The sequence below is a fragment of the Pongo pygmaeus genome, chromosome 18 (genome assembly GCF_028885625.2).
Source record: "Pongo pygmaeus isolate AG05252 chromosome 18, NHGRI_mPonPyg2-v2.0_pri, whole genome shotgun sequence".
NCBI lineage: Eukaryota > Metazoa > Chordata > Mammalia > Primates > Hominidae > Pongo > Pongo pygmaeus.
The window spans coordinates 42,466,351-42,478,896 of NC_072391.2; the positions used below are offsets into that span (position 1 = coordinate 42,466,351).

The following is a 12,546-nucleotide window of genomic DNA, read 5'->3' on the forward strand; positions in this document are numbered from 1 at the left end:
ATTATCAAACCAGGCCTGAAACTTATTAAAAAGATGGTAAAATCTAATTTAACTTCATTTAATACTCCTTTTCTCTTAGTCTTATCAAAGCAAATGAGCTTGGCTTTTAATTATGAAAATATAATTTTAATTTATAAGACATATAACAAAGCAAGATAGCTGCCAAATTCACTCTATCCTAGTAACTTCCTATTGTATACATTCATTTTTAATGTAATAAGAAATCCTTTCAAAATTTTTAAAAGAATCACATTACCCAAGAAGAGGCTCAACATTTCTAGAAAATAAATATGTTCTTAAGACACTTAATAATTCTTGAAATGAAGATCTAATTCTTCAAGGTTTTAAACTATTCTATGTGCACTCTTTACATATATAGTTTAAATTTAATAATTTCCCTTCTTAAAAAATAAGTGAAACATACCACAAACATATCAAAGCAAGTTATTCATACTTCTCATTTAAGTAACTGTATTGTCATAGCGAAATTATTTTATATCATCAAAAAGCACAAAAGCCTTATTAGAATACTAATTTCAATGTCTGTTTCACAGATTTGTTCATAATAGATTTTTTTCATGCTTCTGCACTAATTCATTGAAGGACAATATTTTACCGATTCTTGAAAAACTATCATTATCTGCCCCATTGTGGTGGCTCATGCCTGTAATCCTAACACTTTGGGAGGCCAAGGCTGGCATTTTGCTTGAGCCCAGGAGTTCAAGACCAGCCTGGGCAACATGGTGAAAACTCATCTCTACCAAAAACAAAACAAAACAAAACAAAAAAGTAAAAAGTTAGCGGGGCAAGGTGGCGGGCACCTGTAATCCTAGCAACTCAGGAGGCTGAGGTAGGAGGATCACCTGGGCCTGGGAGGTTAAGGTTGTGGTGAGCGGTGATTATGCCACTGCATTCCAGCGTGGGTGACACAGTGAGATCTTGTATCAAAAATAATAATAATAATAATAAGATAAAATAGAAAATAAAAATATAATTATCTGACATTTTAAAAAGTATATTTCCCAACCTATAAATATACTTTTTAGATTAACAAGAGAAAAATTTCAAGATATTGTAAATGTAAAAGAAATCTTTATGTATAATACCATTGTAATGTCTTTGACCAGTATCAATCTATCATGTGAGATAAAAAATATTAAATATACATTTATTGAATAAATGAATGAAAATCATAATTACCTTGATCACTATATTTAAAATTTAAATGAAGCAGGGAAGTAAATCTTCCTAATTATCATATACTTAACTGTTTAAAATCACTCTAATGACAAGTAATATGCTTTCAGTCTTGAATTATAATTTTAAAATGCCTGTATTGTTTCATTCACTCATGCTTCCATTAGTTCAGGGAACAAATATTGATTACTTACCCACTATGTGCCAGGTATTATGATAGATTCAGGGAGTACAAAAACCATTAAACGAGGGGATCAGTTGGAGTGACTGTTTTCTAGAAACAATGCCTATTTCAGTTATGAACTAGTCTGTTTTGAAGAAAATGGTGAGGGAAAGCTGAAAATACTTTCACTTTATTCAACAAATCTTATTGAGGTCTGATTATGAATCAGGGGCTCTCCTAGGTATGGGCATACAAAATTGATTAAGACCATGCTTGTTTGCAGAAAACAAACAAAAAAGCATCTCTATAATAAGGAAAAAGAGGAATCTCCTTTGTAGGTCTCATAGTTTATACTGATATTTCTGATCTCGTCTCAGAGAATTAGTCACAATTATAGGAACTCAGAGGGCATTCCGTTGAGCTGAAATAGAGACTAAGCTAGCAGAGATTACTTAGTGAAATATTGTGATACCATTTATTTCAATTAGAATATAGTTATAATTCATTTTAGAAGATGTTATGGCTTACACATAGTAGATGTGATGGCTGAATAACAGGATTGTTGAACGATGGCACCTTGGTAGCCATTACCCATTGCCACCATGATTCTGCACTAAAAAATCTATGCAAAACGGCCGGGCATGATGGCTCACGCCTGTAATCCCAGCACTTTGGGAGGCCGAGGCGGGCAGATCACAAGGTTGGGAGATTGAGACCATCCTGGCTAACACGGTGAAACCCCATAACTACTAAAAATACAAAAAATTAGCTGGGCATGGTGGCACGCACCTGTAGTCCCAGCTACTCGGGAGGTTGAGGCAGGAGAATCGCTTGAACCTGGGAGGCGGAGGTTGCAGTAAGCTGAGATCGCGCCACTGCACTCCGGCCTGGGCGACAGAGTGAGACTCCGTCTCAAAAAAAAAAAAAAGAAAAACTTTGGATATATTAATAAACATTGTGTTTTTTTAAAAAAAAAAAATTAAATCTTTAATTTCCGTTTTCACGATTTTTCTTCTTGCTTCCAAAAGGAAAGGAGTGCGTAGCTCTGTTGCCTGTACATCGTCCACGGCCCCTGGGACGGGGCGGGGTCCCCCGGGCCGCTAGGGGGTCCGCATGCAGTCCCTGGGGGACCGGCGCGGGGTGAGGTCCGGGGGCCGCCTTATTGCTGAGGTCCGGCCGGTTGGGGTCCCGGCGGCCGCTAGGCGCTCTGGCTGCGCAGCTCCTGAGAGATGAAGCGGCGCAGGCGCTCCAGGTACTGGCTGTAGGGCTGGATGTCTTTGTGCCCGGCGCCCTCCACCCACAGCGGCTCCACGGCCTTGGGGCAGCGCTGGTAGAGCGCCAGCCCGTGCGAGAAGTCGATCACCTCGTCTTTCGTGTCCTGGATGATGAGCACGGGCGACGTGATCTTGGACACCTTCTGGATTCTGCGGGAGGGGTGTGGGGCGGGTGAGACCTCGCCGGGCCTGGGCCCCGCCCCCGCCCCCGCCCCCGCCCCCGCCCCCGTCCCCGCCCCCGCCCCCGCCCCCGTCCCCGCCCCCGTCCCCGCCCCCGTCCCCGCCCCAGCCTGCTCACTTGGGGAAGGCATCCAAGCAGTAGGTCTTCTTGGTGTGGGGAAGGCGACGCTCACGTCCAAGGTGAGCGGCGAGTGCAGCACCACCGTGGCGGACTCCTAGCGCGAGGCCAGGTCCACGGTGGGCACCGTGCCCATGCTCTGCCGGTACAGGATGATGCTGTCCGGGCTGATGCGGTACCTGGCGGCACCAGAGCAGAGTCAGCCGCGGCCTCCAACGCGCGCACCCCTCCCGCCAGCGGGCGTCCCCAGGCCCAGCTCCGGATGCGACTCTCCCTGCTCAGCCAAGTCAGTGGGTCAGGCCTAGGCTCCACAGCAGTCCCAAAGGCCACCGCCAGTCCCCCAACACCGCAGCGGTGGGCGGAGCCGGCGGCCTGGTCCTGTTCCCTGGCGCTATGGTTCACTGGCGTTTCCTAGCCAGGATCTGCTGGATCCTAGCTAGGGAGTCCCCCTCGGGCTAGGGTAGGGGAAGCCCTGGCGCGTCTCCTCCTCCTGGTCACCCCTAGGCGCACACTGGGAACTGTGTGCCCCCCACCCCCCCCACATCCTGAATGCTTCACGCCTTCCTGCCCAGGTTAGAAAGCCGTTCCTGGTGCACTGGCCGGGACAGGGTACACTCTTCCTCCCTGCAACCCTTGCCTACACCCTTGGCCATGAGGAATTCAGGCAGCTGTGTCCCCAGATGTCTCCACCCGATTTTGGATTCTCAGAGTCCCATCCCGATGAGGTGCCAGCCCAACCCAGGTCAACATCGAGGGTGGCGACTGCGGGGGCAGCACCTCCTCCCACCAGCGCCTTCCCTTGGGAGTGGACAAGTCCTCGGCCACCTCAGCACCACCAGATCCCACCCAGGGCCACCCCCACCCCCAGGTCACTGGCATGCGGTCCCTGGCCCAGCTGATCCAGCACCAGTCCCAAGGCCTCCTCATGCTGAGTCCCAACCACGCGGGACCCACCTGCTACCCTGTGGATGCCGGGACCTCAGAACTCTCCTCCTACAAGCTCCAGGCTCGGATCCCAGGCAGATGACCTCCTGGGAGGCAGGAGCATGGGCAGGTGTGCGTCCCCGTCTGCCCTGCATTCGACTCCACCAGCAGGGCTGTCCCCCTCCCTGGCCTGGAATCCCAGCCTTCTGACAGCACTCCACAGCTCACTGCTCACCCATGCCCCAAAGGATGCTGCCTGGCTTGTGCCTGTGGCCCCAGCTCTGCCTCAGCCTCCCTGGCCTGCTCCCTGGCAGCCAAGGCCAGTAGTGTGCTGAGCCAGCCCAGCCCTGTCACCTGCTCCAGGCAGGAGCCCCCAGCTGCCACCTGGATGTCACCACTCAGACAATCAAACAAGACACATCCTCAGTGGAGGCCCTGAGAGCGATCTGGCCTCCCCCTCACGGCTCTGGGCAGAGGATCCTGCAGGACAAAGCGGCAGCAGGACAGATGGCCGAGCAGACAGAGCTCAGAGCTGGCCATGGGGGGTGTGACTCTGCCAGTGCCCCGGGCAGTAGAGACAGGAGGGGGCCGAGGAAGCTGCGTGAAGTGGTGCTTGGTTTCGGCGCCCCACACTGCCGGGAGGCCCCCAGAGCCAGGTTGGTGCCAGGGGACCCAGCTCCCAGGCCCACGGCAGGGACTGCCTGGGATACCGCCAAGGCAACGAGGACCCCACCTCCCTAGGGCCTCTGACTTCTCAGAGCTGCGCCTGGCCCCTGCAGGAGCGGGTCCGACCACTGGGCTGGGCAGGGCAGGGCCAGGACGAGACAGCCCCAGCGGGTGGCGAGCAGGAAAGGCCTCCAGAGGCCCACGCGGGTCTTCTGGTCCAGAGCAGCACTGGCCCGGGCGGTGCTCAAACACCAGTGAAGGGCCCAGGCAAGCGCAGGGCTGGGGACCTGGATGATTAGCAGGGATGGATCTGGAATCGAGGCTGGCCGAGACCTCAGGTGTGTGCTGGGGTCTGCACCTGACCCTGCAGGCCCTGCCCCGGGATGGCCGAGCTCCACAGCCACGGGGCCTCATGGGCCAGGCCTCTGGACCTCGATGCAGCAGCCTCACCTCACCTGGCCACAAGTGCTGCCTCGGCCCGTGGGCTCCCAGCCACACGTGCACAGACCCCCTGACACCACCCACCCCCTCCCGCCGGGTGGCGTCCACGCCCCTGTGACAAGCTCAGCCCCTTCCTGTCCTCAGGCCAGGACATCCCAGGGAGCCTGGCTCCACAGGCCAGGGTGTAGGGGGACCGCCTGGCCACACCTCAGCCATGCGGAGGCGGCACCCGCATGCCTGAGCTCACCTGTCCGGCTCTCTGGCCGCATGCGTCCACTGTGGCTCCCCTCCTGCAGGGCCGCCCACCTTCCTCCCAGGGAAGCCCGCCCCTTCCCCCAGCCCCCGGCCCCCAGCCTGGTCCCCTCTCGGGTGTGCCCAGGCTGAGCCGCCACCGGGGTCGCCCTCACCTGGTGCGCAGGGCCTGCCAGGCGGCGTTGATGTCGGCGCAGAGGTTCGTCTCGGAGGGCCTGCCCGAGCTGGCACCGTAGCCGGAGTAGTGGTAGGAGAAGATATTGCAGTGGAGGCGGGAACCCAGGCCGATGTAGAAGCTGCTCATCTGGCCCAGGTCCACCGCGTTGCCTGCCTTGTTCATGCACCTCTGGTCAGACGCAGCTCAGCTGATCTAGGCTGGGCTTGGATAGCATTGGCTTGAAGCTGCAGCTGGTGTCCAGATCTGTTCCATGTATTTGTGATTCTCCTCAGCCCTCCCGGGTACTTGAAGCATGTTATTGTTATGGCAAAAGTCAGGAGTGCAACCTGCCTGTGCAAAAACATGCCAGGCTTCTGTTGCCTGAAATCCTCTAAGATACCCCTTTGGCTTAAGCAAAATCACACAGCAAGGATCAAAGTCAAGGAGTGGGGAATTATATCTGTGCCTTAGAGATGGAGATAGGAGAGAGTGTGAACAAATGCAGGAAAATGATCTCATCTACCAGAGTGTCCTTAAAGATTTTAACATGATAAATTCAGTATTGTTTTTGTTTGATTGAATGAAGCTTTGCATGGACACAGTACAGTACAAAAGTACTATTTGAACTCTTTCTCCACATTCATAAAATTGCTACATAGTTTCTGCCGTGATTATATTTTCATGATCCATTTTTGTGTACAGATCTGAAAACTTTATACTAGAATTTATTAGCTGAGGAAAGGAACATCCACTGACATCATCATATACAAATATTTCTCAACATTTTAATGCTTGTGGTATTGTTAATGTTTCTGTGGAACAATACTTAAAATCATCGAAGTGATTCTAAGTCAGTTATTGATTTATTCTAATGAATTATAAAAATCAGACTAAATTACTAAGAGAAATTATATTTGAAACACTAGTCTGAGCTACAAATGAGATGGATTTTTGTGCTCATCATTTGTACTCTAGTTATGTTTGTTGAGATTGGGTTATTAAAACATAATTATAACATTATCAGCAGAAAAGCCTGTTGTGCTATAATTAAATCATCTAAACAATCATTTTTGTGGCCTTAATATCCTGGATTTCTCAATTCATTGAGTAGATAAGATTTCTCTTTAAATACTATTTATTATCAGTAGCTTGCTTTTCTGTGAATGCTAGAAAATTTAGAATTCTGCATTAACATTTAATAAAGTATATGCTATCCTAATATTGATGCATTATATTTATCTATACAACATGCAACAAGAGAGAAATACTGGATGAATCAGAATATTTGCAGCCTATGGCAATTATCTGTAGCAACATTTTTTTTTTGTCTTCAGAAAAATATAGATGATTTTGGAAATGGATTAGTTCTAGTTTCAATCTAGGAAGAACTACTTATGGAAGTTTTGTGTACAGGATACTGATGTTTTCAAATATAATGCATTATTATTTTAGTTTAGTTTCTTTTACCACACACTTAGAAATTGTTCAAGTGAACAGGCTATTAAAACTAATGGTACAGATAAATGGTATAGATAGGCATTGTAAACATCCCACTTTTCCCAAGCCATGAATTTTAACACTGGATTGAGGAGATGAAAATGGAGCCATTGGGAATGTGAATTCTTTGCTAATAATTATTTTTCTTCCTTTAAAAAGATTCTTCAAACGGCAAGGATATGGAAGTATTTCAGGAGATACTCTTTAGGTATCTAAAATACATACTCTTCCTATCAAAATCAGTAAATAGATAGATGGAAGTAAGATAAAGTCAGGGCAACTGATTTTGCATGTGAGTGTACACACAGACACATATCCATGTATTCTCCATCTGTTCTCGGTTACTGAATTATTAGACTCAACTGACCACTTGACTGTGTTTAACCTGATAAACAGACTCTTAACAAGAAGAACAATATTTTAAAAACTGGATTGTTCCTCCTACTTCTCAGCATGCATCAGCCACTCTCTTTCCCCATCCTATCTCCTGCCAAATGGTCTCTAAATATCTGTTCCACTTGGAGACACTATTGGACGTTGTTGTAAATGACTTTAATGAATATTCACTCTACCTGCTTTCATATTAATTCAGTTTTCATAGGATGGTCTCTATGGGGTCAAGCAAAAGGACTTAGTGGAATATCTCTATATGACTCCATAAAGTAAAGAATGTGGTGAGTTTAACAGAGTGCCCCTTCCTTTACTAAATGTGAATGATGTTTCAGTATAGGAGGCCAGAGTGAAAAGTCCTAACCTATGTTTGTTTGGGCAGCCAACAAGTGGTCACATTGTACATTTCATGTTACAAAGGAGCCTCATGGTAGTATAAATGAGTGTCAGGAAAAGACACTTAACTGTGCTCAGGGCTTTAAAAGGGAGCCAGAGCAAGAATTCTAGAAGTTGACAATATCAGGAAGGAAACCTCTGCAAGCAGGCACGCAGGGGACTCCAGAAATCTCTTCTTTGCCCCTACACCTCTGGACTTTCAGAAACACACACCCCATTCTCCTGTATTAATACAAAATTCATATTCACAACAACATCAAAAATCAATTTTAAAATAGTAAACCTAAGGTGGACGGAAAGACGTTTTAGCCTCAGCACGCCTGAGATCTGAGGAGCAAATCAGAAAGATGTGAGTGTGAAGAGAAAGGGACATCGTGCTAACCAATCATTTAAAATTTTTACTGCAGAGAAATGGCAATATTTCACAGATTGTTTCTCCTCACCAATCTCACAAGTATAAGTATTTTTTGAAAATTTTCCTCTCAATTTTTTTCCTTGACAGTGAAGTCCAGAATAGGTTGGTTTAGATCTTGCTCTTTTCAGCCTCAATACTCCATAATCACCTTGGCTTTTTTGATTATGACTGGACGGCATGTACTATTATTTTAATATTAAAGATTTAGTAAATAATTTTAAATGTTATCCTTAAATAACTATGGGCTTTATTCATTTACTGTACATATTTCAAAAACATTCATAAGAACTTAAGGATTTTAATTCAAATGGTCTCTAAAGTAGAAAATGCACTCACAGATTATGCGTATGTCTTTTAAGAAGCAGAAACGTGCCATTTGTTTTTAAATTGAGTAGACTTTGTATCCTTTAGAATTTGGACAGAGTTTTCTTGCTATATTGTAGAGAAGCTATCAACCATATCTCAATTTTCTTCTTTTTGAGGTTTTCAAAATTAACATTGGCTTTGGTCCACTAATTCCCTGTTTTCTATTTTTGGATGAGTGTGCATGGATTACCTCCATCTTAATTTTCAACATAAATGTTTAGCAGAATCTTTCATGTTTCATTGCCATGTAAGCTGATGTGATTTTTATTCTTTTTCCTTTTCATTGAACAGTTACTTCATTTGAAATTTTTCACTTAACTTTTTTTTGGTGGTAGATACATCTGTTGCCACCTGTGTCTGGTTGGCATTTTAATGTGTTGCCTTGAAGCTGTAACCACAATAGTGGCACATTTTCCTGTTGTTCCTTTATTCTTTGTTTCATGTGTATCTATTTTCAAGAAATTGCATTGGTATACTATCATAGTTTTTTTGTCTCTTAGATTTTCTATTGTAATTATTTATATTTATGCATTTGGAAATATTTCATGATTGTTACATAAAACAGCAGAGCTCTTTTAGAAAGTTTTCATGGTTTCCCAAATGTACATTCATATAGATTAGTTAGCAGTTATTACATAATGATCTTTGGAGCAATAAATGCTGTTATATAAGAACAATTCCCAAATGTAATTTGAAAGTTATAAGCTAGCCTTTGATGGCCTAGAATTAATGTACCTTTATACTTCTAATCTGCATGCAAATTTAAGAAGACCATGGATTGAGGACTGGGTGCATAATTTTCAGGGCCCAGTAAAAGGTGAAAATGTAGAGCCCTTTGATAAAAAATTACAAAGAATTTCAAGATGACCATCCTAGGCCATGCACAAGGCCTTTCTAAATGGATAGAGTGATCATGAAGCCATGGGCATTGTTTTGTTTTGTTTAATCTTACTGTTTGGTTGTAAAGCAGATCTTTAAATCAAGAGGAAAAAGAACACCAAAGAACATCTCTATCAAAATGTTTTAAACATTATAGGAGATTAGATCCATATAAATGAAAGGGATAAAGAAAAAGCACATATCCAACCTCAAATATAAAGCATGGAATTCTTATATGAACTCCATTATAGCACTTGATATTTCAGCTCTATTTTCATTTTTGAACAACTCTAGATATATCTATATATTTTAGTCTAAAATTTAATTTTATTTTTATAAATTCTAAGTTCTTCCCCAAATTCTACCTTAGATAAACAATTCAGAGATAACTCTGTTTCCTATTCTATTAGGTGGAGCCATATGAAATTGTCAGTATTCAGCCTTTTCCGTCCTACAAAAAAATGACAGTTTTGTGTTTCCACCTAACACATGGCAGCCCAATAAATATGTAAATATGTGAAGGTCAGGACCATAGAGCTACCACACTAAACAATACTAAATGCATACACATACCCTTTCCAAAACCCCGGGGGGTCTTCTTTTCCGCAAAAGAATCATTCTTTGACTCTTCACCCATTATTCATGTGAGAAATTTTCCAGGCCCTTCAACATGTCAGTTGAGTGACTGTAACAATTAGATTTATTGATTCTCCTCTCCCAATTTGACCTTCCTTATTGAAAAGCATGATCTAAATGTTGACTAATAGTCTGCATAGTGAAACATGTTTACTAGTTCCCATGACCTAAAACAGTGTAAACCATGATTCAAAAATTTCTTTTCTTAAAAACTTCTAAACAATATGTCTGCCGGGATAAAATGGTGCAATTTCTATGTGAAACCTAAAGAATTTCAATGACACCTTTTCATTCTTATTGCCATCAAATAATCCCTTCAATAGTGCCCCATCTTCCGTACTCCTTCATACGATTTTGATTTTCTATCTTATTATTTTCCATCATTCTTTCTGTTAAAACTATAATAGTTTCTTTGGAGAAAGTGTAGATTTTCCCACTTCAGAGGCATTTCTGCATTGAGCTCTCATAAACCTCTCTAACATGGTGGGCAATTGACTCAATAACATTTGTGTATGAATTCAGTTGTGAATTACATAAGGCTCATCTATAACATCAAAAAGCAACTCGGTAAAAACAATTCTATTGAAGATAGTATGATCTAAATATATAATTTTAGGATGGCTTCAACTGAGACAAAAATAGCATCGATACAGTGTGGAGCAATGAATTTCTAAAATTTTTATCTGCTTAACATTTTTCAACAGCACAATTTATACAGAAGCCCAACATGAGACATTCTTGTTCACAGGGAATTTCTCTGCCCGCTTGAGCCCTGTAGAAATCCCACCGTGTTGGTAAACAGCAACAGCAACAAGAAGATACTAAGCTTGAATTCTCAGTGGCTCAACCACACCAAAGTTTGTGGGTTGCTCCCGTAAAGTTCAATGTTAGTCAGAATAAACTCCTCTATCCTTAACCTATGACACACATTGCACATAACCTTCAAAGTACTAGAAGCGGAAAAGGAGAGAACTTGGGAATGAGGCAGGGGCTTTTTACTGCCTCAGCCCCAGAGTGATTCATGGCACTTCACCTCAGAGTCTCTTAGATCTTTCCACGTGATCCCAACATAACTGGAAGTCTCTGGAATATCTGGGAGTGCATGAATATTCATTACATGTCTGAGTATTCATTACATGTCTGTTTACAGACTCCATTTTGCTTTCTAAGATGCTCCCTGACTCTTCTCAGAAGCTTTACATAACATGCTATAGAACACTGATCTAATCAAAATATCACCCTATACCCTATAAATATGTACAATGATGTGTCAATTTAAAAATTGAAGAAAAAATCCCCTGATCTAAAGGGATGATTTCCTCATGCTTCAGGTAATTCTTCATGGAATATTAGTCTCCAATACCAAACTTTTCTTAAGAATTTGGCTGCAAATAATCCAATAATGTATTTTCAGAAAGAGATTGGAATGCCACAATCTTGTGCATCAACAAAAGAATGTGTCCCTTTTTGACACTTGGGTCTCTGCATGACTTCTGACAGAAAGGACAGGCTCAGAGGACACATGGGCATGTCCAAAATTTAATTTCTAAAAGACTTCTGGATCTGCCCTAACGAGGACATTAGTCTAGAAAGTTTCTGACCTCCAGAGCACAGACAGTGCTTCTTCAGAGAAATTATAGATTTTCCCACTTCAGAGGAATTTCTGCATTGAGCTCTCATAAACCTCTCTAACATGGTGGGCAAGTTGGTATTTCAGTCCTTCACATTTACCTCTGAGGTTAGTACTTGCTGGATTTTAAATTAAGTTTCTTTGACATGAAATGGAATCTTCAGCTGCCTGTTAGTTCCAAAGCAGGCCCTCAAGCTCAACACATTAAAAAATTAGTCTTTTCCTCAGAATCTTGTTCTTCCTTCAGAGTTTCCAATTTTTATTACAGATACCACCTGTCAGACAGTCATTTGGGCTTAACATTTTAAAGTCTGTTCTGGGTCTTCCACATTCATTATTCTCTACGGTCAATCACATTCCAAGGATCGTTGCCTCCAATGCATGCCTTTTTCTCAGTTTTATTTTCTCCCATCAGAGTCATGGATAGATTAGCTCTCTAGTGAGCTCTTATAATGGCCTCCTAGCATCTAAACTCTCTTTTTCCAATTGATAGTTCTGCCAGAGTTGTCTCTTAAAGCAGAGGTTAGACTGCATTTCGCTAAGTAAATTCCAATGACACCAAAATAGTGATTCTTAATAAGTATTACAAGTAGGGAAATACAGATGGGAGAGTTTGCTTAGTTAAATAAGTTCATAAAATCTAGGTTAAACAAAGTTAAATGGGGTTTGCTTTTTGCTGTTGCTTTGTTAATGTGCATTTGAAATTTCTAAAGTGGCATTACATATCCATCATTTCCCTTATCTATTTGACAAAGGAATCTGGTTTGTTTAGAAGCATTTTTTCAGAACTTCCATAGGTCAACCTTTCAGAAATTCCTCATTATCAACAGTCAAATACAGATGTATTTTCTTTGGCTCTCACATCAGGCTTAGAGGAATTTCTAGTCTGTTCTTGTGATGTTTCATTATGTGCATCTTTTGCTCAGGCCTGTTAAACCTACTTAACGTGTGCATCTTCTACACCA

The 12,546-nt window shown here is 43.2% G+C and overlaps 1 pseudogene; it reads right to left on the reverse strand.

Annotated features, from left to right (window-relative positions):
• Positions 1 to 565: 565 nt before the first annotated feature.
• Positions 566 to 6,621, reverse strand: LOC129015026 (alpha/beta hydrolase domain-containing protein 17A-like; annotated as a pseudogene).
• Positions 6,622 to 12,546: the final 5,925 nt, after the last annotated feature.